Source organism: Primulina tabacum, chromosome 14, assembly GCF_025594145.1.
Source record: "Primulina tabacum isolate GXHZ01 chromosome 14, ASM2559414v2, whole genome shotgun sequence".
NCBI classification, from domain to species: Eukaryota; Viridiplantae; Streptophyta; class Magnoliopsida; order Lamiales; family Gesneriaceae; genus Primulina; species Primulina tabacum.
The window spans coordinates 18,881,644-18,892,281 of record NC_134563.1 but is presented as its reverse complement, the minus strand read 5'-3'; the positions used below and the strand labels follow the sequence as shown (position 1 = coordinate 18,892,281).

General features: G+C 36.6%; 1 non-coding gene across 1 annotated transcript; it reads right to left on the bottom strand.

The window, feature by feature from the left end:
* Positions 1–10,162: 10,162 nt before the first annotated feature.
* On the bottom strand, positions 10,163–10,268 carry LOC142525689 (small nucleolar RNA R71). The gene has a single exon (XR_012815139.1). It is a non-coding gene; the product is annotated as a small nucleolar RNA R71 (small nucleolar RNA).
* Positions 10,269–10,638: the final 370 nt, after the last annotated feature.

The following is a 10,638-nucleotide window of genomic DNA, read 5'->3' as shown; positions in this document are numbered from 1 at the left end:
AATAAATAGACACGATTTTTTTTTAAAAAAATTAATACTATTAACAGCGCACATAAACATGCAAGCTGTTAATAATAATATTAACGACGTGCTTTTAATGTGCGCAGTTAATAGTGCACACGATTTTTTTTTTTAAACAATTAATACTATTAACAGCGCATATAAACATGCACGCTGTTAATAATAATATTAACGGCGTGCTTTTAATGTGTGCTGTTAATAGTGCGCTGCGAAAAGCCATTTTTGTTGTAGTGGATAAAGTATCATACAATGGAGTACAAATAATATCATAGGATGCAACAAATGCATGAAATATGAATGAGTGAGATTCTCTTGTATCAAATAAAACATGCGCGATAATCACAAAGCATGCAGATACCTGCAATAACACCACCAAGAGCTATCGTTGCCTAATCCTCGGTCATGGCATACACTCTAGCTTGAGGAGGGCCTTGGACAGTCTAATCATCAGGTCCTCGATATCGTGGAAAATTTGATTGTTGGAAAGAAGGAACAAGAGCAGCAGGTCTCATCGTACTAAAGCCACTTCGAAATCCTGGCTAGTATTGGAATGAAGGCTTTCCTGCCCACATTGATAATGGCATTCCTGCCCATGTTGATAACATGCACCTAACATACCCCGGCATTGCTCTATAGTATGCTTCCCTCCACGGTAGCTACAATAAGGAACAATAGCGGGACTCCCTCGTTAGGATCCACTGGAACTAGAAGATGATGAAGAAGCAGCAGAACCAGTCTTTTTAAACTTTTTACCTTTCAGACGCAAGGTAGGCTGCTGAGATGACACTTGAGGGGGAGGAAAGTACTGAGGACCTCCTCTTTTTATTTCAGCTTCGATTGCCTTGGCTCGTTCAACTACCTCTGCATAGCTAGTAGGCAATCTAGAAATAACAAAAGTATATATAGCAGGATGTAAACCATTCACGAACCTGTTATATTTAGCTTTTGGGTTTGCAGCTACATGAGACGAATATTTCAGCAAGGTAGAAAATTTAGAAGCATATTCTGCAACCATCATTGTTCCCTGCTACAGACTATTGAATTCATTTTTCTGTGCAGTATAATAATATGGAGGAGAGTACTGTTCAAGAAACTGGGCCTTGAAGACATCCCATGTGACTTCAAAAACAGCCTCGTTCAGTCCAATCTCAGCTGCTTCCCACCAAGATTTTCCACGATCCTTTAACTAATATAGGGCAAGTTTCATTCTTCGAGTCTTGGAAAATTCCACAATATTAAACAAGTGCTCGATATTGAGCCATGCCTTTGCTCTTTATGAACTCTCAGTTCCAAAGAACCTCGGTGGCTTCAGATCCTGGAATTGAGCCAAAACCATATCCATGGATATTCCTTCAAATTGTCCGACCATCCTCTCAGTGCTACTACTCATAGTAGTTTCAAGATTTTTGGGATCCATCTACAAAAGCATAGTATGAATATCAAATATCAACTATACATACTCATCATATCAAATCATTAATTTCATCAACAAATTACTCGAACTAAATAAAGTAGGAGCAAGTACAATTAAGTCAAACATAAGCGCACAAGTCATTCGTGCCTATCAATTGTACACCAGACTCAATCGAGCATTCCCAGTTATGCTCTGATACCATACTGTGTCGGCCTTTAACTTCTAATCGTTATTATAATTTAATTTGATTAGAGTTATTTAATTAAAGCGGAAAACAAATAAAAATTTTATTTACAATGAACCCAAAATGGGCCAACTATAATTATAATACTAAAAATAATATATAATAAAATATCGTCTAAACATATCATAGCATAAAATAAGCCCACACATGACTGTAACCTACTACATACAAGCAACTCATATCCTGGGATATGACCCGATATATAGATACATATGTACACTGAGATAGACCACTAAACCTCAACTCATATGTGACTCCCTCCAGAAATATCCTCTCCGGTCTCCTGATAACCTGGATTACCTGCCATTGTCCCCACACAAAGACAACAACAGTGTTGGAACATTTCATGTTCGCAATCTTTATGTTGATGTTAACAAAACTTGTTATTGTATTTCTAACATATTTACTCATGTGTGAAGTTGCAAACACAAAAAGCAAGCTGAAACTGAATTTATCCAATCTGAATTTCTGGCGAGCTTCGGTTTTTTGATGATATCTCAGCTGAAATATTCAAATGACAATCCGCCAACTTGACTGATGAGGAAACACAATTTGGAACAAGTCTCTCATTTCACGTCAGTTGGGGAAAATCGGATGTTATCAAGGTCTAACTGATTGCTGAATTACCGAACTGATTGTACGAAAATAGCAATCAGTTGGATGTTAGCAATTGCGGTATTTTGGTCTATCTCTTAGCTCGATTATTGGAATAAAGCGATTCAGTATGCGTTGAAAGATAAGACTATGAACTACAAATCATCTTCAGAAGTCAAAGTCTGAATCGAAGCTTAAGATGCTGATAAATGACAATGAAGCTAATGTATAATAACCAAAGTCTGTATCGATGTATGTATAAAATGATGTGTGTTAACAACATATTTATTTATACATGGATCTACCAATCATAAATGTCAAGTATGCCACATCAACTCAACAAATAAAGCATATAGACACATTTTTCAGTCAAATCAATCAAGCATATATCATATGACACATATACATGTCGTATGTTACTCGGTCGTAATATATCTTAATTCTTCGTTTCCAGTTTAATGTAGCTCTAGAATTTCAGTACAGAAAATCTCTCTACATAATCAAAATAATTATTTCAATCAATAAATTCATTCAAATGTAACACTAATAGCGTATTTGAATGTATCAATTCGTTCTACGCTATTCAGTTTAATCTTTACATTATTAGAATAATTATATCGCATTATAAATCCTAATAACTCATTATTATACAATTATTATTATGCATATAATAATTTACAATCATAATTCATGTTTCAAAATTATTTTGAAATTTCGAAAATTCATATAAAATTGAAATCATAATGTAATTCAATTCCGACTACGAAAGTTAGTTTCTCGTCGGTTATTCAGTTGCATATATTAATTTCAAATTCAAATACATGCTATTCCATCAATTCAATAAATAAAGGTTCTGGATTCATGATAAAAATTACCTCAAAAGAACGCTCTCAATACGAGGATTGCGAATATCTAATTTCTTTTAAGTTTCGACAACGTTTCGATATAATTTTGAAGGATAGAACCTGAATTCTCCTCTTTCCTATGTTTCCACCTCGCTGTTATCTCTTGTTCATTATTATGATTATTAATTAAACAAAAATTTGTATGATGTTAATCCCCATCCACGTAAATCTCCCAAAATTCCACACAAAATGCCAATTCACATGCATCCACTAGCCTTTCCCTTTCTAATTACCATTTTGCCATCTTTCATTTATATTAAACTTTAATTGAGTATTTGCCATTTTACTCTTCAAATTTAAATCGACTATTTTAAAATTTAATTCACTATTTTAAAATTTTAATAGACTATTTCAAATTTATTTCCATTCCAATTGCAATTACATTATGAATTGATTTATGGTTCACAATTTATATAATTAACGTGAAACAAATCACGAGGTCTTACATAGTGGGTCAGAGGTCATCCATGAAATGTCTCAGTTTCTTAGTAGCATCTCTGGCGATGAGGGGCACGAAGCGACAACCCTATCGAACTTCTTTATGAACTCAGCCATAAACATGTATCTCTGAGGGAGACTCATAAACTTCCTCTTCAAGCGTCCCCTCACGTCAGCAGTGAAATATTTCTCATAGAATATTATGGGATCGGTTCTAGGCAGCTATGAGGGTGATTCAAACACAATATTCTCAATGAGCTGCAATAGCTCATGTTCTAAGAATGTAAAACCGATGAATTAAATAGAGTTTGGTTTTAAACCAAGCGGAAAATACTCGAAATGATCCTTCGTTAAGAAAGCTGACCAGTTTAAAGCTATTAGCTTGTATCAACTGATTAACTGAAATAAAGGGGATCAGTTTTTTCTTACATCGGTTCAGTTATGGTGAGAACTGAACTATTATCAGCTCGAACTTATCAAATCAGTTTAAAACAATAGTCAAACAGTTAAATATACAAAATCTGTTTATGGATGTTCGGAGACTTCAACTACTCCTACGTCACCCCTTCTACGACCTCGGGTAGGATCCACTAGAAGACTTTGATTTATATAACACCTTGTACAAACCCACTCAGCTTAGGACTTACGCTACTGCCTAACTAAACTCCTAGTCTAGACTGAAGGCAACATCGTCTAGCCAACACTTGTTTAACGTTTATGTGTTAAATGCTACATACACAAGTTTAATGTCTTTCTGCAAGACTCACTCAGCTTTTCAATACGCTCTACTCTCTGTGTAAATGTGAGTAATGGTGTGTGTGAGAGAGACAACTGATCTGTGAATACAACACGAAAGTGTTCTCACACACTGAGGGAATGGTGCTTCTAATCTAAGCTGATAACACGATGAAATGTTCCCTAAAATATGGGTTGGTTGCTTCTTGTTAGCTGTATGAATTAAGCGTGCCCTATATTCCTCTCTCTGTTTTTCACACTTGTTGATAGTCTTGATCTTGTATTTATAGAGGCAATATGACTGTACATCAAGACTCATCAAATGTGTTCATTGCAGTTTGAATCTGTTCATCAAAATTTGTGTCTTGCCTTTTCTGACAGCCATTCTGGAACGTATCTACTTTAAGCTCTGCTGCAACGTTCATTATTGTCATTTGATTTGATAGTTTCTTTCTTTAATGCGCACAGCTGGATACCAGTTAGATAAGCTTGTCTTGTTCTGCAAACTGGTCGGTTCCTAACTGATGCTCTGAACTGGTGTGGTGAAATCAGTTGGCTCGTCAGCTGAACTGATTTCACTTATTCAGTTTTACTGATCAGTTGGGCTCTTCATCAGTTTAACTCCTCATCAGCTGGCCGGGCTTCTGAAGGTCTTCTGCTGAACCACCTATCAACTAAACTGGTATTTGTTATTTCAGTTGGACTTGTTCAGTTTTGGCAATCAGTTGGCACTTTCAGTTTGTGTCTTGATAACTTCGGTTTTGGCTCGGTAACTAATCAGTTCGAAGCCTGATCAGTTTCAGCTTTCTGCGTACTTAGGTAAATTAATTAAAAGCAAAATAACAAGATTGCGAACATGAAATGTTCCAACATAATATTTTCTTGAACTGCATCCACATAAGGGTGGCTAGATTGACACCCTGCTCGGCTCCTTCCCACCAAAGAGAAGCATCATGCCGTAGCATATAAGTTGCACACCTGACTTGATCAGCATCCTTCATATTCAGATAGCGGAAATCCACCACAAGGGATCTGATTCAACCGTCAACAACAAATGGGTCGGTGGTACCTGAAAACTTCTTCGGACCCAGCCTCCTGAACTGATCATATATATCATGTTGTGGCCTCGGAGCTTGCTGCTCAAAGAAATGTGTCATGCCCTCCAGTACTCGATTAGCAGCATCCCCTTGGGAGGTGGCTGCGCATTCTCTCTACGATCCTCATGAGTATTAGCATGTCTATCAGTACTAGGTGCACAGAGGCATTATATCTAAATAGAGTCCAAATTAAACGTAACCTACATGCAATTAAATCTAAAATTTTAACCATTTGCCATATATGGATCATTTATTGAGCGACTTAATCATAAATGCCAACTAACTTCAAAAGGAATTTAAACATGTAACTTAAGCATATAAAACATGTAAACATGCAGGTGCCATAACTAAAATCATTTAAAGCATTTAAACTTACAGACTTGAGACTTGGCGAGTGAGCTTTCTGAATTGGCGGTGGCACAACCCTTTACAAGAACGTTGCTCTGATACTAATTGAAACGTCCCTAACTCGTTGTTCTTTTAAAAATACTAGAAATTTTTTAAAAAAAACTCTAAAGCTTCGGTTGAACTCTTAAATACACACACACACACACACACATACATATATATAGTATCTGCAGTAAAAGTCATAAAATCTATATATATATATATATAGTATCTATAGTAAAAGTCATAAAATCACACCATATATATATCTATATATATATTTATAAATATATATATATACTTTTTTGACCATTAAAAATTATATATATACTCTTTTCACCATTAAAATAAATTCACCATCTACTTTAATCAAAACTCAGTAAATGTGGTAAAAGTCATAAAATCGCAAACGTTAAACCAAACCTAAAACTAGAATTTTTCAAAACTAGCATGAACGTTGATAGGATCGGTTGGTAGGTGAAAGAGTGTTTAGAAAGGGGGTTGAATAAACACTTGACAATTTTATCACCTTTTCAAATAATGAGTCAGTTTAGTGATAAACTGAACTCGAGAATCTTGTTATATCAATGTCAATCAGTTAACTAATGAAAGTGCAGAAATAAACTGACTGATAGATAGAATAAGACAAAAATTAAGAGACACAAGATTTATGGATGTTCGGAGATTTCAATCACTCCTACGTCACCCATTCTATCTAGATGATATCATATTTACTAAAAGTTTTGAATAATACAAGACTTGTACAGACCCCCTTCAGTTTTAGACTTAATAATGCCAAACTGAAACTCTTAGTTTCAATATAGTTTATCAGTTCTCAACTGATCTGAAATACTTAGCACAATTGATCTCTATAAGATCGAATATTACAATGATAAGTGTTTGTGCTTGTAAGCTCAATGTATAGCTTTGAATGCTATGAATGTATACACTAAGTGTGAGATTTTGAAATCTTTTGAATATGCACAGAAAGCTTGTGAAGCGATTTCAACAGAATAACAACTTGGTAGTTCGGTTTGTTGTTTTTTCTCAGCTACTCTTCTCGGCTATTTATAGGCCTTGCTTCCAATGGTAACAATGAATGTGTTTGAATCTTTCTATCTGTTGTTTGCCACGTCAATATCTTTCTAACAGTCATACATTGTAGTATTGCTGAAATGAGGCGTTCCCACTACATGTTGCAGTTTGATTTTTTACAGTTTTTGGTTCATAGCTACATTCCTTAACTGATGATGTGTCAAGCTGTTTTAAGAGTTTGACACAGCCGATAGAATTAGTTGATAGCTCTCAACTGATTGTAGTAAACCTGATTAGTTTCAACTGATCATCCAATCGACTACATAATTCAATTAGCTTAGTTCAGTTGCCTTATCTGCGCACTAATATTCAGTTAGACAACCAATAGTTTGCGCATTTTTAGATCAGTTCTTTTCAGTCTTCCTGATCAGTTTGTTCAATATTTTTTCGATTGGTTTGTCAAACTTCCGAAATTAAGTTTCCAACAATTTCCCCCTTTTTGGTGTGACAAAACATAGAAAATGTGAACTGATCAAGCTGAATATTTTGTAGATAAAATAATCTTTTATTGGCAACTCTTTCAATGTACAAATTCGTACAAAGAATGAAAGAATCTTCTGTAGACTAAAAATTCTTCAAAATCTGCCAAACTCTTCAACTGAAAGACTGTCTTCTAACTGATCTGGATTTCTTTATTTCTTTGCTCTTTTATCAGCTGTTCCTTGATCAGTCAGTTGATTAGGTCTCTTCTTGGATTGCTTCTGCTGATCTTCTTCTTTTTCTTCTTCCCCGTTTTCGTCAAACTTATCAACCCTGCTGGATAAAGCACGAACTTCCAAAGTGACATTTGCTAAGGCATGCACTATATGTTCTTGCATCAAAACCACTCTCTTTGTGACTACGTTCTGGAGGAAATTCATGCGTTTTGTGAACACTTCTTGAGCTTGGAAATGAGCTTGAATCGTCACTTGGTCCTTCTTTAACTGATATTTTTGGAGAAATAGTGAAGTAATATCCTTCGTGACCTGTTGTAAACTCCTAAAAGTATTCTCCTTTATAGAATCAATCTTCATGGTGTGCACCAATTGAGTTGATTTGATGTCAGAAATAGATGAGATCACATCGTGAAGGTTGGATTGAATGTCTTCGATCATAGATTCAGTACACGTTGGTATCTTAGGAGACATAGCTCCAGAGGATTCTGGTTCCTGCTTGATATGTGTCGTTTTTGCGCATTCTGTTGCATTAGTTTTAGTTGTGTTTGCATTGTGCATGCATGCTTTTCATTTACATTTTGTTCAATTTAGAGTAAACATTTGCATTTTATCATATCTCACTCGGGCATGATGAATTTGCAGGAAAAGTGGCCGGAAAACCAAGAATGGAGCAAAGTGTACAAAAGAGAAGGCAACGGACAGAATGAGCGGCACCCGAGCGGTAGAAAACTACCGCCCAGGCGCGAAAGATGAATAGCTGAAGGATTTTTACAGGAGAGTCCGCGCTGGAGCGGTAGTTTTCTACCGCCCGAGCGCGAAGGCCGCACATCCAAATGAACTTTACAGAAGGTATGGCGCTCGAGCGGTACTTTTCTACCGCACGAGCGCCACCTATTTTTGGCAAGATTTGTGCAGCCGATTCTTTACCTTAATTTGAGGAGGAGAGTGATATGGAAGGTTTGGTGGACGCTTTTGGGGGCATTCAGACAGAATTCTTGAGCCGTCAAGGAGTTTGGAGAGCACTTCCGCTCTTGGATTGAAGATTTGAAGATTCCGGGCATCAGTTTCTTGCGTTTTTCGTCAACTCTAGTATTTCTTATTTAGTTTTATCATTTAAACTTTGCTTTGTTTATTTTGACTATGAATTTCAGTAGCTAAAACTTTATTATTTGTTGGGATTAAAGGGGATCCTACCCCGAACGTTGAGTTGAATTAATTTATATTTCGATTGTGCGTTATTCTTGATTTTACTGCTATTTTACTGTGTCATTAAAGCGTAGCTAACTTTAACGACGTTTTCATATCACGAGTGAGTTCGAGAGAATAACGAGTGATAGGATCGAGTAGTATAATTCGCGGATCTACAATTTACATAGATGTATGAAATCGGATACGTGCCGATAGTCATAGTCCTTAGGGTCAAAAACTAGGGGATTTCATAGGTCGAAATGCGATTTGCTCTTGATAAATAATTAAAGATATTTAACTACTTCATTGAGTAGAATTAGTTTGGCAAAGCTCGAGAGAGTGTGTTCAATAGATTAGGAAATCCTGCCGGAAGCGTAGATCACGATCGAACGAATTAATTAATGAACGAGGGGTAGGTGAACCGAGATTCCCAACAAATCCATTTCTCATTGAATTTTAACTCAACATTTTCGATTAAATTCTCATTCATTACTTGTTGAATCATTTTAATTGCATAATTATTTGAGCATAGTAGGAATAATCACACAACTCAATTTTCATTGCTAAATGTTAAATAACTGAAAATAACAATTGTAAAACACAGTCTTCAGTGGAACGATACTTGTACTCACGTACACTATATTATAATTTGACATCGTGCACTTGCGATTAATTTTTGAGCATACAAAATAATATTTTATTGGGGATTTCACTGTGCAAGTTTTGCTCGATCAAGTTTTTGGCGCCGTTGCCGGGGACTGTTAATCTACAATTTTATTTTTAGTTATTTCCTTTAGCATTATTTTATTTCTCTTGAGATAACACTTCATATTTTATTACAGATATCTCTTCCAGTGCATGCCAAAGTCACTTGACGTGGAGCTTGAGTTTGATCCTGAAATTGAAAGAACCTTCCGCAGGAGAAGACAACAACAGAGGCTTAAAGAACTGATGGAGAGACATGAGCCAGAACGTGAGGAGGAACAGCGTGAAAATAGACAAGTCGAGATGCCACGCCGCATACCGATGCTGGAGTATGCCCAACCTTCTTTGGAGGGTGCACGCCCTAGCATTGTGAGACCTATCGTGCAGGCAAATCACTTTGAAATCAAGCCAGCCATAATCCAGATGATTCAGAACACAGTCCAATTCAGGAGGAACTGCAGTGGATGATCCAAACACGCACATCGCGGATTTTCTTGAAATCTGCGATACTTTTAAATTCACTGGAGTTTCTGATGATGCTGTTAGATTGCGTTTATTTCCGTTCTCCTTACGTGATAAAGCTAAAGCGTGGTTAAATTGTTTGCCTGTAGGTTCGATCGCTACATGGGAGGACATGGCGAAAGCATTTCTCATCAAATAATTCCCTCCCTCCAAGACCATGAAGCTGCGGGCAGACATTACAACATTCGCTCAATTCGATCAGGAATCTTTATATGAGGCATGGGAACGCTTCAAGGACCTACTACGAAGATGCCCACATCACGAGTTACCACTTGGGTTAGTCGTTCAAACATTTTATTACGGTTTGCTTACTCCTAACCGTACTATGATAGATGCTGCTGCTTGTGGGAAGCCTTTTGAGGAAGACTTGCGGAAGAAGGATATGAGTTGTTGGAGGAGATGGCTGCTAGAAGTTATCATCCTCAATCTGACAGGAACAACCAGCGGAGAACTGCAGGAGTGCACCAGGTAACTGATTTTTCTGCTATTACTGCACAACTTGATGCTTTAAACAGGAAAATAGACGGCTTGAATGTGGGTGGCACGGCGATGCGTCTTCAAGAGATATTCTGTGAAAAGTGTGGGGGGGAACACTATGCTAAGGACTGTCAAGACGACAATCCATTCTATGTGAAAA